Below are 18,853 nucleotides of genomic sequence, written 5' to 3' on the forward strand. Positions count from 1 at the left end.
CCAAGACAGCTGATGTAACAGAAGCAGCCACCATGAAGGCCCAGCTCCCCAGCGTGGCCCCCCAGACAGCCACCACGGAACCTCATCCTGGAAGCCTCCTGTCCCGCCATCACTGTGTCTCAAACAACAAAGTTCAGACTCCTCTCCCTCTGGCATCTTCCTCATCAAGACCTCCAGCCTTTAGTCTCCCTGCCTGCATTTGCCTTTCAGCCTCCTCTGCGCCCCTCAGGCGGCCACTCAAGTACCAGCCTCTACCGAGGACCCCTCTCCCCATCACCCTTCAGTCACCCAACCACCAATTCCCAGCCTCTGATTTCTCCTCTTATATCCTCACCTGAGACATCTGCTGGAGAATTAACAGTCCCGGCTAGGCTCGCACAGCCCTCCCATGTGTCCAAGGCTGCTGTGATCTCCTAGTATCTTTCACCTCTTTTCCCTTGATTCTGATAGTAACCAAGGCTCCCCCTCCCGCCGCCCCCGCCATTTCTGGCTGGGTACGTGACCACCCAGAATAAAGACTACATTTCCCAGCCTCCCTTGCAACCATGGGACTTTATTCCGGCCAATGTGATAAAAGAACAAGTGCCTTTTCTGTGAATTCTCGGTACTGTTCTTTTTTTTTTTTTTTTTAATCTTTATTTATTTTTGAGAGAGAGAGAGACAGCGTGTGAGCAGGGGAGGGGCAGAGAGAGAGGGAGACAAGAATGCGAAGCAGGCTCCAGGCTCCGAGCTGTCAGTACAGAGCCTGACGCAGGGCTCGAACTCACAAACTGTGAGATCATGACCTGAGCTGAAGTCGGACGCTCAACTGACTGAGCCATCCAGGCGCCCCTCGGTACTGTTCTTGAAGAGACACATCTAATGCAAATATTTAACAACTGGTACAGCCAGGACATGGGGCATAGTTCTGAGGGAATGCTAAGGAAGGTCCCAACCGACCCAGGGGATGAATTGGGAGGATGAGGAGGTTGGCATCAGGGAGTCATCAGCTATTACCAGCTGGTGGAGAAGTATTTCAATAATTTTACTACTGAACAACTCTGATTTGTACCAGCTGAATGCTGTCCTGGCTACAAATTCCTTTCTTCTTCTCACTACCTGGACTGCAGACACGATGGCAGGAGCTTAAGCATCCATAATGGACTATGAGGTAGAAGTCTTATTAAGGATGACAAAGCAGCAAGATAAGAGCCTGGATCCCTCATGATTATTAACTGCTTTATGTGGTCCCTCTCCAGACTTTATTTATGTAAAGACACACATATCTTGTTTAAGCTTTTATTATCTCCAGTTTTTGTTATATTCCAGATCTTCTCAACAATGCTCCAGCCCCTACCTCATCTTTATCTTTATAGTCATTTCCTATTTGACCTCTTCACTCTATCTCTGAGGAGGGAATGCCTTTTCTTCTCTGTATGAGGCTAAACTGTAGCTGTTAAACTGTCTGATGAGCACTCTCCTCTTTGACATCTTCAGTCTCTCGCCTTGCCACAGACTCGTCCCCTTGAGATTACAAGTATACCCAATGCTCTCCCATCTTAAAAAACAAACAAACATTTTCTCACTCCTGATTTTCACTTCAGCTCTGTGCTTTTTCTCACCTCCCTTCACTACTCTCTGAAACAGTCACCTACCCTCACCATGTCCCTACTTTCCCTCCAGACTAACTCTAAGGCAGCCCAGCGCTCCATGGAATGGCGTTCTGGAAGTAGATGGGAAACTCCTACTTGGAAGGTCCCCCTTCTCATTTCCTTTGGCCTCTGACTCTGTCGGTGTGTTTCTCTTCCTACAACTCTCCCACTTGGCATCAGTGACACGGTACCACACTGCAGGGATGCTGACCATCCAGCCCACAAGCCCACATGCCCATTTCTTCACCCAAGGCAGACATCACTACTAGAACTTGACCTCCGAAGCCTTCTCAATGCAGTACTCCAGCTGCTTTTACCAGCTAGTCAAAGTTGGCTCTTGGATTGAACTACCTGCCATCTGACTCGGGTGGGGTCCTCTGGGCTCTGAGGCTGAGATATGTGGGCAGAAGTTCATTGGGGCATGCTCTCAGGCTCATACTTCTGAGGTGACGAGGGCAGCAAGCCAAGGCAGAGGGGGACAGTGAAGTGCCATGAAGTTGCAACAGAGCCCTCAGCCTACCCCATGTTGAATTGTCCTCAACCGAAGCAAGGGGAATGTTTGTTTGTTGTTTTTTTCAAGTTTATTTTTATTTATTTGGGGGCGGGGGGAGAGAAAATCCCAAGCAGGCTCCGCACTGTCAGCACAGAGCCTGATGTGGAGCTTGGACTCATGAACTGAACTGTGAGATCAGGACCCGAGCCAAGGTCAGGAGTTAGACGCTTAATTGACTGAGCCACTCAGGCACCCCAAGGGGAATGGTTTTTAAACCTCTACGTGATACTGCTCCCCCGGAAAGGTGTAACCTTGGGCCAGGAGCTCTGTTTGGCTGAGGGCAATTCTTGAAGATGGGCAATTATGGACTGAATGTTTGTGCGTCCCCTCCCCAAATTCATATATCGAAGCCTAACCCCCAGTGCGGCTGTGTTTGGAATTGGGGCCTCTAAGGAAGTAACTAAGGTTAAAGAGGTCATAAGAGTGGGGTCCTGATCCTATGGGATTATTGTCCTTAGGAGAAGAAATGCCAGAGACCTGGCTCTCTGCACAGCGTCCGCACCCCATCACCTGCACACACCGAAGAAAGACCATGGGAGGATATGGTGAGAAGGCAGCCATCTGCAACCAGGAAGAGAGCTCCCACCAGAAATCCAATTAGTAGAAATCTGGATTTTAGACTTCCAGCCTTCAGAACTATGAGCAAACACATGTCTGTTGTTTACGACCCCCAGTCCATGGCATTTGGTTGCAGCAGCCTGAGCAGACTGAGATAAGTGCACGGTTGTGAGTCCCCACCATGCAGCCCTCCAGGTGGCAGGGAGCTGAGTTCCTTGGTCCCGAAAGGGAGATCTGGTTGTACGCTGCGCCACTGTATCATCCCTGCTCTCGGATGTCTCCGCCTACTCTGACATTTCCTTCCCGAATGCAGGGCCTTGGACCCAACCCAATCTCTGTTCCCCCAAATTCCCAGCCTTGCCCTGCACCCCATGGTCCTAGCCACTCTGCCCTACTCTTTTATGGTGGCCTAAATAAGCCATGAAATTTCACAGCTATGTGCCCTATATATACCCTGCTTCCCTACATCAAATTCTTTTCCCTAATGAACTTCCACTGACCCTCCATAACCCGGTGAAAATGACACTCCCAGAGAGAGGTCTCTTCTATGCTTTAGGAGATGGCCAAGACTTCCTCGTCACTGCTCCTACTGTACTTCGTTTTCTTGTCAAGTAGCTGTCTTGTTAGTGTTTAAGCAACATCTTTATGGAGCCCCTAGCATATACCAAGCACTGTACTAGGGGCTGAGGGCCCTGAAGGGAAGGACACAGGCTGAATGGAAAAACCACACAAGGGTTTCTGTGATGATACCTTACCCCCTCTGGGGAAGCCAGAGTCCCATTTGGAACCTCGAGTCCCTGCCACCCCTCTGGGCTGGAGATGCAACCAGTCTATTCTGGAAGCTAGCCGGCCCCCAGGACACAGCCAGGCCCCAGAACTCTGCCCACAGACGTCCTCACGGTATCCGGTGCCTGGCTGCCTGCCTGAGCCAATCTGATGTTCTCTTGGGGAGCTCAGACAGGGGCAGCTAAGAGCTGGTGCTGGTGAGTCAGCAGTGGGCAGCAGAGCACCCCCCCCCCCCCCCCGGGGAGGGCTGAGTCACTGGAAGAGTCTGCAAGTCTGTGAGGGCAAAGAGCCTTTTGAGAAGCTGCTGAAGGCTGTGAGCACTTTGCCAGAAAATGCTCAGACACGACCTTTCGTACTGTTTTCAAGAGATTCTCAGGCCTCTGCCATCCATCTGTGAATATCAGAGTGAGAACTTCCAAAGAGAGGAAGTGACGGAACCAGTCACACGGCCAGGAAATAACAGAACTGGGACCAGAACCAGCTCTCTGGATTTCCAGCCCTCTCGATTTACCAGCTCAGTCTCTCTGTCCCCAGCACCCACCAAAACCTCCCTTTGATTTCAAGGTCCAACCGCATTCCACCTCCTGGGAGGCTCCCTGCCCCTGCTAACCTCATGCAAGGCATCCTTTTCCTCCTCCTCCGGCTTCTCGAGCACCCTCAGACCTGGCTCTGGGCCAGGTTCGGAGAGTAAACAACAACAGGGATGAGATTAGACTGAATAGTTTCTGCAACTGAAAGGGAAAGCAAGACCTGGGCTATAATCAAACTGACCACAATAGCTTATCTATAATAAGTAAGGTTTCCTGGGCGCATGGGTGGCTCAGTTGGTTAAGGGTCCAACTCTTGATCTCAGCTCAGGTCTTGATCTCAGAATTGTGAGTTCAAGTCCTGCATTGGGCTCTGCGCTGGGCATAAAGCCTACTTTAAAAAAAAAATCATTAAATAAATAAAAAGTAGAGCTCCCTAAGGAACTTGGAATTTGGCAGGGGAGGAAGAGAATAATCCAAAAGGCAAAGTGGCAGTAAATAATAGTAGCAGTTAGAACAACTGGCATTAACTGACTGCCTGTTGTATGCCAGGTTCTCTACTGACCACTCTACATCACGATCTCAAATCTTCAAGTCAAGAGTGAATTACACCCATTTTACAGACAGAGAAACTGAGTCTCAGGAGGCTGACTTGCCTAGGATATCCCTGATCCTGGCAGGACCAGGATTCAAGTCCAGGAAAGTTTGGGACTGAAGTCTATGCCACACTCTTCCACTGAGAATGCCCAGAGTTGCCCAGAAGGCCTTGACTAGTCCACTCACCTTTGTGTTCCGGGCGGGGAGACACCAACCACGGGGATGCCTCAGGGCTGTCAGGGCCTGATGCCATCAAACAACTACCCTTCTGTGTTCAGGTGCCACATGCCCCCAGCAGATTTCATAACTTGCCCGTCTGGCCGGGTGGCAGAGAAGAATGCACTCCTTGGCTGGGCAGATGATGGAATTCAGGTGACAGGGCTATTTCTCAAAGTGATGACTGTTGGTCCGGTCTTTATATCAGACTCATGAATTTGTTTATAAGCCTCATCAACTCCAGGCCCTGAAAATAGCAAACTTCTGTTTGGCCAGGTGGACCAAGACCCTTGGAACACTATAACTTCAGGTTGTGACACTCTGAGCAGCCAGTTGGAAATAATCTGCGCCCACAGAAGGAATCATTGTGACTCTGGGAGGCATAAGCCTTTTTCAAGGTCAGATTTGCCTATTCAACCACAAAGTCAACTAATCCATATTCATGGCCAGGAACTGGGTAAACACCCGCAGTTTCTGAGCAATCTCTTTTCCCCGCCTCTCCACGGAGGATTACAAAGGTCGGCTTATTATTATTATTATTATTATTATTATTATTATTATTTTAATGTTTATTTATTTGTTTTCAGAGAGAGTGAAGAGTGCAAGCAAGGAAGAGGCAGAGAGAGAATCCCAGGCAGGCTCCGTGCTATCAGCACAGAGCCCGACGAGGGGCTCGAACTCACAAACCGCGAGATCAAGCCCTGAGCTGAAACTAAGAGTCACTTAACCGACTGGGCCACCCAGGCGCCCCAAAGGAATGCTTTGTAATGCCTCTTTTAAACTTGAGACCCTTATCCTTCACCAAGGGGACCCACGCAGTGCCTGACTCCATGAGAGGCTCTCCAAGGTTGATTCTGATAGTTCCTATATATTGCAACCCAAAAAACGAAGGCCCACGCCACGAATCTAAACCTACATCAGCCTGCCCTTATGGGCAACACCTGTCAGGGAAACCTACACCAGTCACAAGGCTCTGGCTCTACTTGAGCTAGCTTACTTTATCCTAAAAAACAGGACCTGCCAGCCTTAGGAAGAAATCCCAACCTCCCAGCCAGTCATGCCATCTCCCCCGTTGTCCCACGCTTGCCCCAGGTCCCTCTGGAAGGATGTTCCACTGCTTATGAGGCACTGTGCTCCCCCATCCGTCCGTGCACTGTTTTCTCTTGAATCAAACACATCAGATTCATTACTAAATTGTTTCTGTGTTGTCATTGACAGTTCTCAACAGGTCTCCGCCCCAGCCGTCAAGGGGCCCTTAGTCCCTCCCTGGAGCTGGGAGCAGGATGTGAACAGGGCCAGCGTCCCATTCAAAACCCTGCTACACAAAGCTAGAGAAACAGTAGAAAGGTTGGGGCGGGGCGGGGGGCGGTTGGGTGCGGAGGATGAAAGGCGGAGCCCAGAGGATTTTGAGGGCAGTGAAACTATTCTGGATGTAATGGTGGATGCATGACATTGACATCGTGCATCTGTTAAAACTGCAACACAGAGAGTGAACCCTGATAAAAACTATGGACTTCAGTGAACAATTGTGTATCAGTGTTTGTTCATTAATTGTAACAAATGTACCACACTAATGCAAGACAGTATTCATAGAGGAAAGCGCGGAGGGGAGGGAAGAGGCACATGGGAACTCAATCATCTGCTCAAGTTTCTGTAAACTTAGGACTTCTCTAAAAGATGAGGTCTATTAATTTAAAAGAAAGCAAAAACAAAAAACCCTGCCATAAAGACCAGACCATACAAGGCCTCCTGGATTCTGATGCCAGAGATGCCTGATTTGTCCTCAAAGAAAATTAAAGGCTCACGATCCTGCAGACACACTGGGATCTCCAGTGGTTCTGATAGCACTAAAGCAATGTTGAAACCTGTAATAACATAAAGTAGAAAAACAAAGTACAGAGAAGTTGTTTAATATGCTCCATTTGTGTGAAGAAAAGAACATTTGTGCATAATTTTCATATTGCCTAGAATATCTCTGGAAGAATTCAGGGCAAGTGGAATGGAACATTTTCACGAAACCTCCTTTAGAACTCATTGGGAAGCCACATAAAGGCATGTCCTATTTTTAAAAAATAGGTTCTTTTTTTTCAGTAAGCTCCGCACCCAACATGGTACTTGAACTCACATCAGGAGTCCCATGCTCTACCAACTGAGCCAGCCAGGTTCTTGGATCTATTTAAAAAAAAAAAAAAAAAAAAAAATACCATGGGCACCTGGGTGGCTCAGTCGGTTAAGCGTCAGACTTCAGCTCAGCTCGTGATCTCCAGGTTCATGAGTCGGAGCCCCACACCAGTCTCTCTGCGGTCAGTTGCAGAACCCGCTTCGGATCCTCTGTCCCCCTTTCTCTCTGTCCCTCCCCTGCTCGCTCACTCTCAAAAAAAGGGGGGGGGACAATCAAAAACCCATACATATTACATGGCTGCATTTATGTGAAGTGTCCAGAATAAGGAGATCCACAGAGGTTCGTGATTGCCAGAGGCCGAAAGTGGCGGGAGAACTGGGGATGACAGCTAAGGAGTACAGGATCTCTTTTGTGGGTGATGACGTCCCGAAACTGATCTAGAGGTGGTGGTGATGATGGTTGCACAGCTCCGTGAATGTACTAAAAGCCACTGAACTGTATACCATACCTACGCACATTATACGGTATGTGAATTCTATCTCAAAGCTGTCTTTTGAAATATAGTTTTTAGGGGCGCCTGGGTGGCGCAGTCGGTTAAGCGTCCAACTTCAGCCAGGTCACGATCTCGCGGTCCGTGACTTCGAGCCCCGCGTCGGGCTCTGGGCTGATGGCTCAGAGCCTGGAGCCTGTTTCTGATTCTGTGTCTCCCTCTCTCTCTGCCCCTCCCCCGTTCATGCTCTGTCTCTCTCTGTCCCAAAAATAAAATAAAAAACGTTGAAATATAGTTTTTAATATTTTGAGAAAGTATTTCCCTTAAAACAATCCGGGCCCTAAATGTCCTGGGGAAGAGATGCCAGGGTCCAAGTGTCAGCTTCATCACTTGCTGTATCAACTGTGAGCCCCTGGGCAAGTGGTCAAGCCTCAGTGTCCTCATCCAGAAAATGGGTAGAGAACAGGTGCAACTGCGTAGCAGGGCTGCTGTGAGAACGGGATGAGACCGGGCACGTGAAGTGCCATGAACAGGCCCGTCACATGTGTCAGCGCGGTGCAAATGGAACCAGCAGCAGGAGGGGGAGGGCGCGGGGTTTTGTTTCCTTCTTATTTATTAAGCGCAGGAGAAGGAGGCTTTCTCAACTGGACAAAAAAAGTGGGGAAACGACCCCTGAGCCTATATGTTGTTGTCCACCCCTCCTTACCCCAGAGATGGGCCAATATCTGCCCCATGATTTTGGATCCCTCGGGACTGAAAGCTACAATCCCTCCAAATGTAACCACCCCACAGCCCCATCACCACGGGCACCTCACCTCTGTGCTGGGGGCAAGGCCAGGGGCCCCCCGCAGTGGCTGGAGTGGCTGGGGATGTCAGTGCCGAGGGAAGTAGAGGTCCCCAGCCCGCTGCCACCAACCTCCCAAACCAGCTGTTGTTGAATGGCTTCCTCACTTCCTCTGTTCTGCCCACAGCCTGCACGTGCTCCCACAGCCCCCATCCCCCACCCCCAGCCAGCACAGCAGGTGGTAAGAGAATGTCTGCCTACGTCCAGACTCAAGATGGTGGGAGCCTACCCCCTGCTTCCCCAAGGAGCCTTTCCTGGGCCGGGAGGTTGGGGCCCAGAGAAAGCACCCTGATAGGGCTTGAGAGATCTGGTTCCTGCTTTCCGCTCATCACAACTGAGCGGCAGGACCTCCCCGGCTTGTCCCCATCCCCGATGGGATGGTGACAGGCTAGGGTGCAGGCTGTCCAGGCCCCATCGGGGTCCTGACCCCTGCGGTGATGCTCAGAAGCTCAGTGCTCCAACCCCCTCCCCAGCCCCCCCCCCCACCCCCCAGTAGGAGTTCCTCACGAGACTGGACATTCACATGGCTGTCTCTCACCGCAGAAAAGAGTAAGAGGAAGATCTGTGACCCTGCCCGTGTGCGGGGCTCTGAGACCTCTGCACGCTTCATCTCACGGAAATCTCCTGGCCTATGAGCCCCTGTGACCAGAAGGTCAGGATCCCCCGTGCCCTGAGGTTGGACGGCCGGGCTCAGTCCCAGCTCCACCACAAGCTAAGCTGCCGATGACCTACGCGAGATATTTGAGCTCTCTGTGTTCTGTTTCCTCGTTTGTAAAATGGAGTTAAGAGTAGCACCTTCCTTACGGAGGTGGAAGGAAGGATTAAATGCGTAAATACGTGAAAATGCTTAGAACAGTGACTGGCATGTGTTAAATGAGCTTCGACACGGACAGCTACTATTATTCCCTTTTTAGAAGGGACCTGGGGCTCAGAAAATTTAGGTGACTCACCCAAGGACACACAGCTAGGAAATGGTGGGGCCAGGCCCTCGGCCCAGGTCTGTCTGATTCTGAAGCCCATATCCTTTCCACCAGACAGCACAGGGCTCCCTAGAAAAAAATCATGAAATGAGCGGAGCAGTGGGTGCCGATGGCTTCAGGAATGGTACTAAAAAAATAATAATAACAGGCTTTTTTCCCCGATTGCCAAAGCAGTTCATGTTCACCGCCAATGATTGAGAAAATGTGCAAAAGCACAAAAAGGGAAGTAAAAATCTCTTTCCTCTATGGCTTTATAAAATCCTTATCTCCTGAGAACTATAGAAAGGGAAGGGTTCTTCACTCACTTTAAAGCAAGGCCTCACCTAGGGGGCTCATAAGGGCCAGTGCCTACCCTCCTGGCGCAAACGCAGCCCCTCCTGGGCCCTCTTCACTCCCACCCTGGGTCTCCAGACCCCCACATGGAGTCACAGCCTTGGGGAAGTTCACTGTAAGCCCCAGCCTGCAGCTGCCTGGGTCACATGCTCTGGTAGAAAGCCTAGCCACAGGGCTCAGCCCCTCATAAAACTGTCAGGATCTGGGCTGCTGAGAAGGCCCACGGTCATATGCTAAACCACAGATATTGGCCTAATGTCACCACTTCCAGAAAATGAGAGACAATCAAAACTACCTTACCCTTGGGTTTCTGATCTCTGGCCAGCAGCAAATTTCAGTGCAGCCCTAGGCCAGAGGACCTTGCATGGCAAACACCGTGTAGGCTGAGGAGACCCTGCCCTGAGGCACCAAAACCAGTTAAAATATGATTTACATTTCCTCAGAGATCCTCCTAGGGCAATGGGCTTGCTGTACAGAAGGGGAAACTGAGACCCAGAGGAACAAGTGATTCCTCCAAGGTCACCCAGTAAGGGGTTAGAGCTAGAGCAGATCCCCAGCTTCCTGACTCCCTGGACAATTCTTTTTCCAGTGCTTTGGGACTTTGCCTTAGATTTCATCTGCTGAAAAAATTAATTTGGGATTTCATTTCCTCTAGAACCTAAGGAACCTTGCCCAAGAAGAGAGGAAGAGGGATTATCAAGTTTAGATCTGGAAGTTAGATACTAGGCTTCACAGCAATGCTGGGAGCTGCCGTGTGCCTAGGCTAGTCACAGCTGGTATTTCTGGGAAAGGCTTGGCATGGGCAGGTCGTGGCCCAGAGGTGTGTTGGGGAGTGGGTGCCCCATGAGTCAGCTGATCTGGTGTTACTCCCTCAGTTTGCCTTTCCCGTTCAGGATGACCCTGGATTCTATCTAGCCTTCTGTGGGCTCTCAAAGGTGAGCCGTGGGTGGGTCCTACCCCCTCCAGTGGAAGCACCCTCTGATGTATCATCCTGACCAGGAGAAGGGTTGAGAGTGATCAGAGATATCTGGTCACCCCACCCAACTGGAGTCCTGAGCTTTATGATGGGTTAGAGGGTCAGTCAACATGGGGATTAAGGACCCACTGGGCATGGGGTCCTGTACCCGATGGGAAAGAGAAACTGAAGTCCCTGTCCTGGGAAATCTCCATCCCAGCACACAGCGGTGTGACCTAGGAAGGTAAAACAGAAACTCTCGAAGCTGAAGGGGCCCTTTGAGATCTCTAGGCCAGTCTAGATTATTGCCCTTATTGTACCAATCGAGAACCAGCAGCTTGGAGAGGCCAAGGGCCTTGCCCAAGGTCTCACCCCAGAAGAGAAGGGATTCGGACCCAGAATTTCAATTCTCAGCCCAGTGTGCGCTATGCCACTCAGATCCTTCATACCCGAATTCCCCCCACGGCCACAATACACACACTCACCCGCAAGTTCGCCAAAACTCTTGCTAGCACGGGGTTTTGCAAATTCTTCCAATTCTTCCAGTTCTTACCCTGGACTGGTATGTGTCTTTGTGTGGGGGTGGGGGGGTGCTTCCTAGTCCTGCAGCCCCTATGGGCAGCCAGGCTCTGCACACAGTAGGGCTTCGGGTACTTTGGGGGTCTAGACTCTCCCCATTGGAACCTCAGCAACATGCTTTCAGAGGTCAGCCTGGCACAGAGCAGGTCCTCAAGAGAGGTAACTGAGGCCAGAAGTGCTTCTGTGAGGGAAGAACAGGTTGAACAGGGCAAGCCAAGGCTCCTGGGGCCCGGTGACTGCTGTTTCCTTTCTGCCTGTCCTCCCACCTATGAACTGGACCATTTCAATCATAATTGAACAATATGCTGATTAAAGAGATGCCCTTGAGTGGTGAGCTTGGGCTGTGGGAAGCTCAAACAGTCACCAGGAGTGACAGCCAAGCCGGGGTTCCGCGTCACTAGTCCTCAGCACCCTGAGTTTTTGAGACTCCAAGCCTTGGAGGGACAAAGCAGTTAGCCCGAGGCTGAGTCTGGAGAGTGGAGTCCCCCAGGAACCCAACACGCTGGCCCTTCCAAAGTCCTCCTCCTCACCTCTAGCTTTACAGCTCCCTGACAGTTAGGCAAGACTGGGTTCATTTGATAAATAAGCCGCAAGGAGGTTGAGTGACTTGGCCAGTGTCAAGGTCACACAGCTGCTGAGTGATAGGATCGGGCCTTAAGTTCCTAGACGTCTGCTCTTTGTGCCAGGCCTGGGATCGGTCACCTTTCCAAAGGGTGCTGGGCTCTGTTACATGGAGGGAGCCCAATGTTTCCTAAATTCCACCACCTCTCACGACATCCACTGGTACCACCCTAGTCCAGACCACTTCACGCTCACAGGATGGTCTCGGTGGCCTTGGGGGTCTCCCAGCTCCCTCTCCCGGCTCCCTGCTCTCCACCTTCCATGCCAGGAGTGTGAGTGCATCTGTGTAGAGAGCACAGCAGTATCCCAAAGCACCCGTGGCCACGACCCTGGGAGGCACAAAGAGGTCCCCTTGGCTGGAAACCCACCTGTCCCGCTTTCTCAAGTCCTTGTTCCCAGAACTCCTTCTCCCACTTCTCACCCCTCACCCACCCAAGTCCTCTGTGGAGCACTGCCCCATGGAAACTTCCCAGCAGCCAACGAAGGGGCAGTTTGAGAGGGCACCTGGAGACTGAGCCCAGGTCCCTCAACATACCAGCCAGGACAGAAATGAGGGCAGTGCTCCCTTGGCCGCACAAGACCCCCTGAACCCCCCAGCTTTAGAGCTCAGAAGTGAAGAGGCAGTCATGGGCACGCATGCTTATTTGAATTTCAAAAGGGAAATCAGGGGACTCTTGGTTTTGGCTCCGGTCACGATGTCCCGGTTTGGGGGTTCGAGCTCCGCATTGGGCTCTGTGCTGACAGTGCGGAACCTGCTTGGGATTCTCTCTTTTCCTCTCTCTGCCCCGACCCTGCTCATATGCTCTGTCTCTCAAAAAGAGAAAGTTAAAAAAAGAAAAGAAAAAGGGAAATCAGTATTTAAGCTTTAAAAATTTCAATGACTATTAGTTGGGGCCAACCCGTTACTTGTTAAGAAGGAAGATAATTTTGACCTGTAAGTTTATGTGTAGGAGCAGAAAGTTTTTAGTAAGGATAAATCACACGAAGCAATTCAAAAGCTCTCCTATATATCACACAGAAGTCATAAGGGTTTAGGGGTTCATGATAACAGTTACGTTTCCAAAGTTAATTCAAACGAAAAAGCCAGAAGCTCTCTCCTAAAGGAGTGTTTATTGTATTTTCCCCCCAGGACTCAGACATGGTGGATCCGGATCCCTAGTAGGATTAAATTATCCGTTGTGCGTCTGTGAGAAATTTGAGTTGTGGCTCTTGGGTTATTACTCTGTCGCTTAGATGGCAAGTGAATTACAGAACAAGCTTAAGTGAACAAAACATAAGAAATGAAGATGAAAACTAAAATCCAAGGTTTTCTGATGGAAAGTAAGTCTGTCTTGGCTGACCGTGATGACAGAGTGTGATGGGGGAGGACACTCGTCATAAGTCAAAGGAGATATCCCCAAGGTTGGGTAAAGAAAATATTTGAAAACATCTATAACATATAGGAAGCCACAAAATGTATCATTTGCAAGTTTAAATCTATAATATAAAAAACTTCAAGTGTGTGTGTGTGTGTGTGTGTGTTTGTGTGTATAAGCTCTATGCCCAACATGGGACTTGAACTCACAACCCTGAGGTTAGGAGTTGCGTGTTCTTCCCACTGAGCCAACCAGGCGCACCCTTCAAATGTGTTTTAAAGGGTGCCTGTGGGGGAGAAGTGTGATCATTGCCTTGTTCAAGCAATCTTTTACAACATATATCAGATCACACTGTTGTCTGCTCAAAAATCTCCAGGGACATTTTGTTGCTGTTCCCCCTCAAACACACCCAGCTCATTCCCGATTGGGAGGGAGTTGGCCTTTGTTCTTCCCTCTGCCTAGAACATTCCTCCCCCAGATTCTCCGTCCGATGTCTGCTCCTTGACCACCCCAACCAAAATGGCTTCCACCCTCCCCCCATCTGTCGCCTGTTGGCATTTTCCTCTTGGCCTTATCTTTGGAGTTGTAGCATATATTTATTTACTGCCAGTATATTTGAATATAATTGTGATGAAGGCCCAGATAATCTTGCCATATCGCTGGGCACTGGGTCAGAGCCTGGTACGTTGTAGGTGCTCTGGAAACATTCTCCAGAAACAGAGGTGACACAGTGATGGTTTGGGTTCAGTTTGGGCCACAGATAAGCATTATTTGAAGAATGAGTGAGTGAGTGAATGAATGAAGGAGCAAAAGGATGTGGGTCCATGTCCTGGAATGCCTGCACACTTCCCCCATCTGACAAACTCCTTACCCATCCTTCACAATCCAGTTCCAGTGTTACCCAGTGTTTTGAGACCTTCCTCACTTCCACAGGTGAGCACGTCTCCCATGATGCATGAGGCAGCCTCGGTAGGGTTCCAGTACCTGTACCTGCTGCCCCCCCTTCCAGCCTAGGAGCCTAGTCATGCCTGGGTCCCAAGCTCCTAGCGCTTCATGGACAGATGGGTGGTGACGAGGAAGGAGAGACCCATTATGACACCCTGTCACTCATTCAGCCAACACTTTGTGCACCTACCATGTGCCAGGCACTAGGCCCCTAATCTCAGCCTCCATTAAGTGGAAACAATCCATGTCCCTTATATTTTAATGTTTTACCCATTTATTTATATACCTTGTCAATGAAAAATGTAGTTTTTAAATGACTCTCAAAAGCATACTCACTGGGGGGAAAATTGGAAAATACAGGAAGAGAACTATAAAGAAGACAAGTACACTTCTGCAAATCTGTGCCCCATTGGCTCACAACCAGCTCTGGGCAACTTGACATTTCACCCTTCCCTGGTCCCCAAATGAGCACCCCCACCTCCAGATTTGTAACAGGATGGATCAAGGGTCTTTGGGGACAGGGCTCTAGAAAGACAGAGATGAAGTGGGGACAGTTTGCATCCAGTCTGAGCAGCAGATGTGTTACTAGTTCCTGAAAGGCCATGGGGGTGGTTAACTCCCTAAGAAGCCAGACAGGTCTTACCCAGTGAAGTTCCGGAAGGGACTCATGGGCGGGTCCTGAGGCTAGAAGGAGGCCAATCCCTGCCCAGGGCTTTGCTTCTTTCTGCAACAATCCTCATTGTTCTCCAGATGTCTCTAAAACACTTTATGTGCGTTTAGGGACAACAGGACTCACTGAGAGACAAGCTAGGCCTTCTTCCTGGGCAGGGAGGCAGCAGTAGGCTGATGATGACGCAGATAATCATTTCCCACAGCCTTTTGCTGAGGGCCCGTCCTAGCAGACACTGCAGGCAGGTGCTGGGTGTTGAGAGGAGGGTATGGCAGAGCCCTGCCTTCAAGACATTCTCCGGGGGTCCACCGAAGTCCCATGCGGACCAAGAGATGACCTCTGATACATTCTCTCTGCCATGTCCACCTCCCACCCCATCTCTGGGGACTCCCGAAATCTCAGAGGCCACTGTCACCTCCACAGCCACCACAAACGGCTTCACACAGGCCATTCCATCTGATACTACCAAGACCTCACAGCCTAAATTTGTCATTTTTTAAAAATTTATTTATTTATTTTGAGAGCGAGAGAGAGAGAGGCCGGGGAGGGGGGAGCCGAGGGAGAGAGAAAGAATCCCAAGCATGCGCCATGCTGTCAGCGCAGAGCCCAACGTGGGGCTCCATCTCATGAACCACGAGGTCCTGCATGACCTGAGCTGAAACCAAGAGTTGGACGCTCAACCAACTGAGCCACCCAGGCACCCATCTTTCTTTTTTTTTTTTTAACAGACAGTAGGTAACAATTTTATTAGTCATCATCCCCGTTCATAGCATAGTCTTCACGGCAGGCTTTATAGCTGTGAAAAATGGAAGAATCTGTGAGACCAGGACCTGGTCCGCCATGACTGTTACTGAATTCCAAGGGCCCAGAACAGTGTCTGCCACAAAGGACCTCAACATTTTTTGTTGAGTAAATGAGTCTTGGGAGAAATTGAAAAGATTTGCCTGGCCAGAGAGATAGGTAGAGATGGGGTTGAACCCAAGTCTCCAGGCTGATTTTACAGAGCTGGGTCCACCATGTTTTGTAACATCATACCCGGCTACCATCTTGTTGCTCAGTAATTTTCACTGTCTCTCTACTGCCCACGGGGCCAGTGCCAAACACATCTCCCCGACAGTCAACACTCAGTTCTCCTCCCCCATCTCTCACTTGTCTCCAGCATGCCCTCTTTCCTTTCAGCCCCTGTGCCCACAACCTGCAATGCCCATCTTTCCCACTCACCTCCCCGTCCAAGCCCCCCATCCAGCCAAGCAGATGCCCTCACACCTATCACGCTGTGCTGCCATCTTGTCTCGGCTCACGCCATTTCTTTTACCTAGAATGCCTTTCCTCCCCTTTGCTCATCTGATTCCCACTCACCCTGTGAAGCCAATTCATATCCCACTTCTTCCAGGAAATCTCCTGTCATCATCCCAGCCCCCCTGGGCTCCCACAGCATGCTTGAAGTCTGCACCTTTCAGAGGACCACACCTCATATGGCCTTCTGTACTAAGGTCTCCACAACACCTTCCACTTATCCCCCCAAATGTTTATTGAGCCCCTGTTGTATGCTGAGCATTGTTTTGGATAAAGCTGATACAAGGTTCAAGAAGACAGACACAATACATGCCCTTAAGAGACCTCAACCAGTCTGTTGGGGTGACTTACAAGAGAAGGGCCAAAGGTCATAGAGAGGGTGAGCCGATTTAAAGGGAAGGGCTGCCATGGAATCACATGGGGGCCACCCAAATAGGAGCTGGACAGTCCTGGAAGGCTTCCGAGCGAAGGTGGATCTAAGTTCGGACCCAAGGACAAGTAAGAATCTGGCAAAGGGGACAGAGCATGGGAATCTTCCAAGCAGAAGTTCCAGGAAGACCAGGTATGCAGAGCTCTGCAGGGTGAAGGAGTGTGGACCTGATGGAAAGGGCTATTGGAAGCCTGTGATAATCCCACCCTGCTTCCTTCAACACGTCACTCTATGGAGCAGAGACTGGGTGCCTGCCTCCTCTCCTCCTTGGCATTTCTGAGGGTGCGCCAAGCCAGACAGCCAGTGGGAGGCCTTGGCTAACCCTAGTGGAGTATGTGACTGAATGATCTAGGGCATGCATGCGTGCGTGCCTGAATCCAGGCACTGGAATCTAGCACTGTTTCCTTGAATCTTTCACTAAGAACCTTTCAGCCTGTGGGCAGGCCAAGAAGGAAGGAGATCCCTTAGCTTCTCTACCCCGGTTTGCAAGAAAGGGAAAAACAAGACCATCTGGGTGCCAACAAGCCCCTGTTCTTTCTCCCAGCAGAGGATGGCCTTGAGGAGAAAAATTGCTATGGTCCTGGGGAAGACACCTGAACATACCCCACACAAAGCAGGGGAGCTTTTCCAGCCAGATCCCTAGAGGAAACTTGGAGAAAAAGGTTTGGTGCTGTCCCAGAGAAGGAAAAGAATAATAATATCCAACCCCATCTGACCTCTGGGAACAAGATCAAGTGCTTCCAGCCACCTGGGAAGGAGGACAGGAACTGGAGGAAGAAAATGGAGGCCCAGGGAAGTCAAGTGATTTTCCCCAAGTCACAGGGCCTGTCATGATTTGAACCCGTGGTACCCTGCTCTCTTCACTAAACCACAGGGAGGGAGGACAGAAGTGGGGAGCACTGAGTGTTTGCAGGGCAAAGATTCAGACAAGGAACCAGTCTTGCTTGGAAGTGAAATGGAAAATGATCTGTCCATGGTGGGCTCATGCATGGCTGGTGCAGCAGAGACAAGTCTACCCTCTTCCAGAGCAATTTGGAAACGGGCGCCCAGGACTTAATAGTGTTCCTTCCCTTTAGCCCGCTGATTCAACTGCTGGGAATTGAACCTGAGCCTGAGGACGGAAAGACATTACGACAAAGATGTTTATTGCAGTGTTGGTCATAATGGCAGAAGGTTGAGATGAGCCAAACATCTGATAGGAAGAAAATTATTAAGAAAACTGAGACAGTCATAGAATATTACATAGCCAATAACAGTGCCATTTGAGAAGGCTTTTTCCATTGTGAGGAAAGGCTTCCATTAAAATGCAAGTCAGATAAAAAACAGGATGTGAAATTCTTCATGCCAAATGACAACAGCTATCTAAAGTAGACACAGGGAAAAAACCAGAAGCAAACGAGCGGAAGTGGAACTGCAGAAGCCTTTGGGGGGGTGGGTAAGAACCAAGAGGAACTTGGGTTCTGTATTCTGCTTTTCTGTATTTTCTCTAATAACTATGTATTACTGGTAATTTTTTAAAGGAAAATATACTAAACATTTTTCTGATTATAAAATTATACCTTCTTTTTTTAAATTATTTTTGATATTTATTGATTTTTGAGAAAGAGAGACAGAGAGACAGAGAGACAGAGTGAGTGGGGGGGGGGGCAGAGAGAGGAGCCACAGAATCTGAAGCAGGCTCCAGGCTCCGAGCTGTTAGCACAGAGCCCGATGTGGGGCTCAAACTCACGAACCGCGAGATCATGACCTGAGCCGAAGTCGGACCCTCAACCAACTGGGCCACCCAGGCGCCCCTAAAATTATACCATCTGATGGTAAAAAATTTTTTAGCAATACAGATGTGTTATGAAAGTAAAAAGTGAAAGAACTCTATAACCCCACTGTCCAGAAATAACCAGTGTTAATACCCTTTTAACCATAAATACACACATAGAGATACACAAAAATACACAACTCATGCACATAGACACATATACACATGTACACACAAATACACAGACATGCACATATATACTCATAGATATACACACACATACCTATGTACATACACACATATACATGCACATGTATGCATACACAAACACACACACATATATTTACTTTTATGCAAAAGTGGGACCATATCCAAACACCAGCTTGGAACTTGTTTTCTTTCATGGTAATATAATGCATCCATTTCTCCATGTCAACATCCACAGATCAGACTCATCCTTTTTGTCAACTTTTTTTTTTTTAAGTAGGCTTCACACCCAATGCGGGGCTGGAACTCACGACCCCAAGATCAAGAGTCCCATGCTCTTGGCTCTGAGCCAAACAAGCACACCCCCAGACTCATCCTTTTTGATGGCTGTTTAATATTCCACAG

Source organism: Leopardus geoffroyi, chromosome D2 (assembly GCF_018350155.1).
Source record: "Leopardus geoffroyi isolate Oge1 chromosome D2, O.geoffroyi_Oge1_pat1.0, whole genome shotgun sequence".
Classification (NCBI taxonomy): Eukaryota; Metazoa; Chordata; class Mammalia; order Carnivora; family Felidae; genus Leopardus; species Leopardus geoffroyi.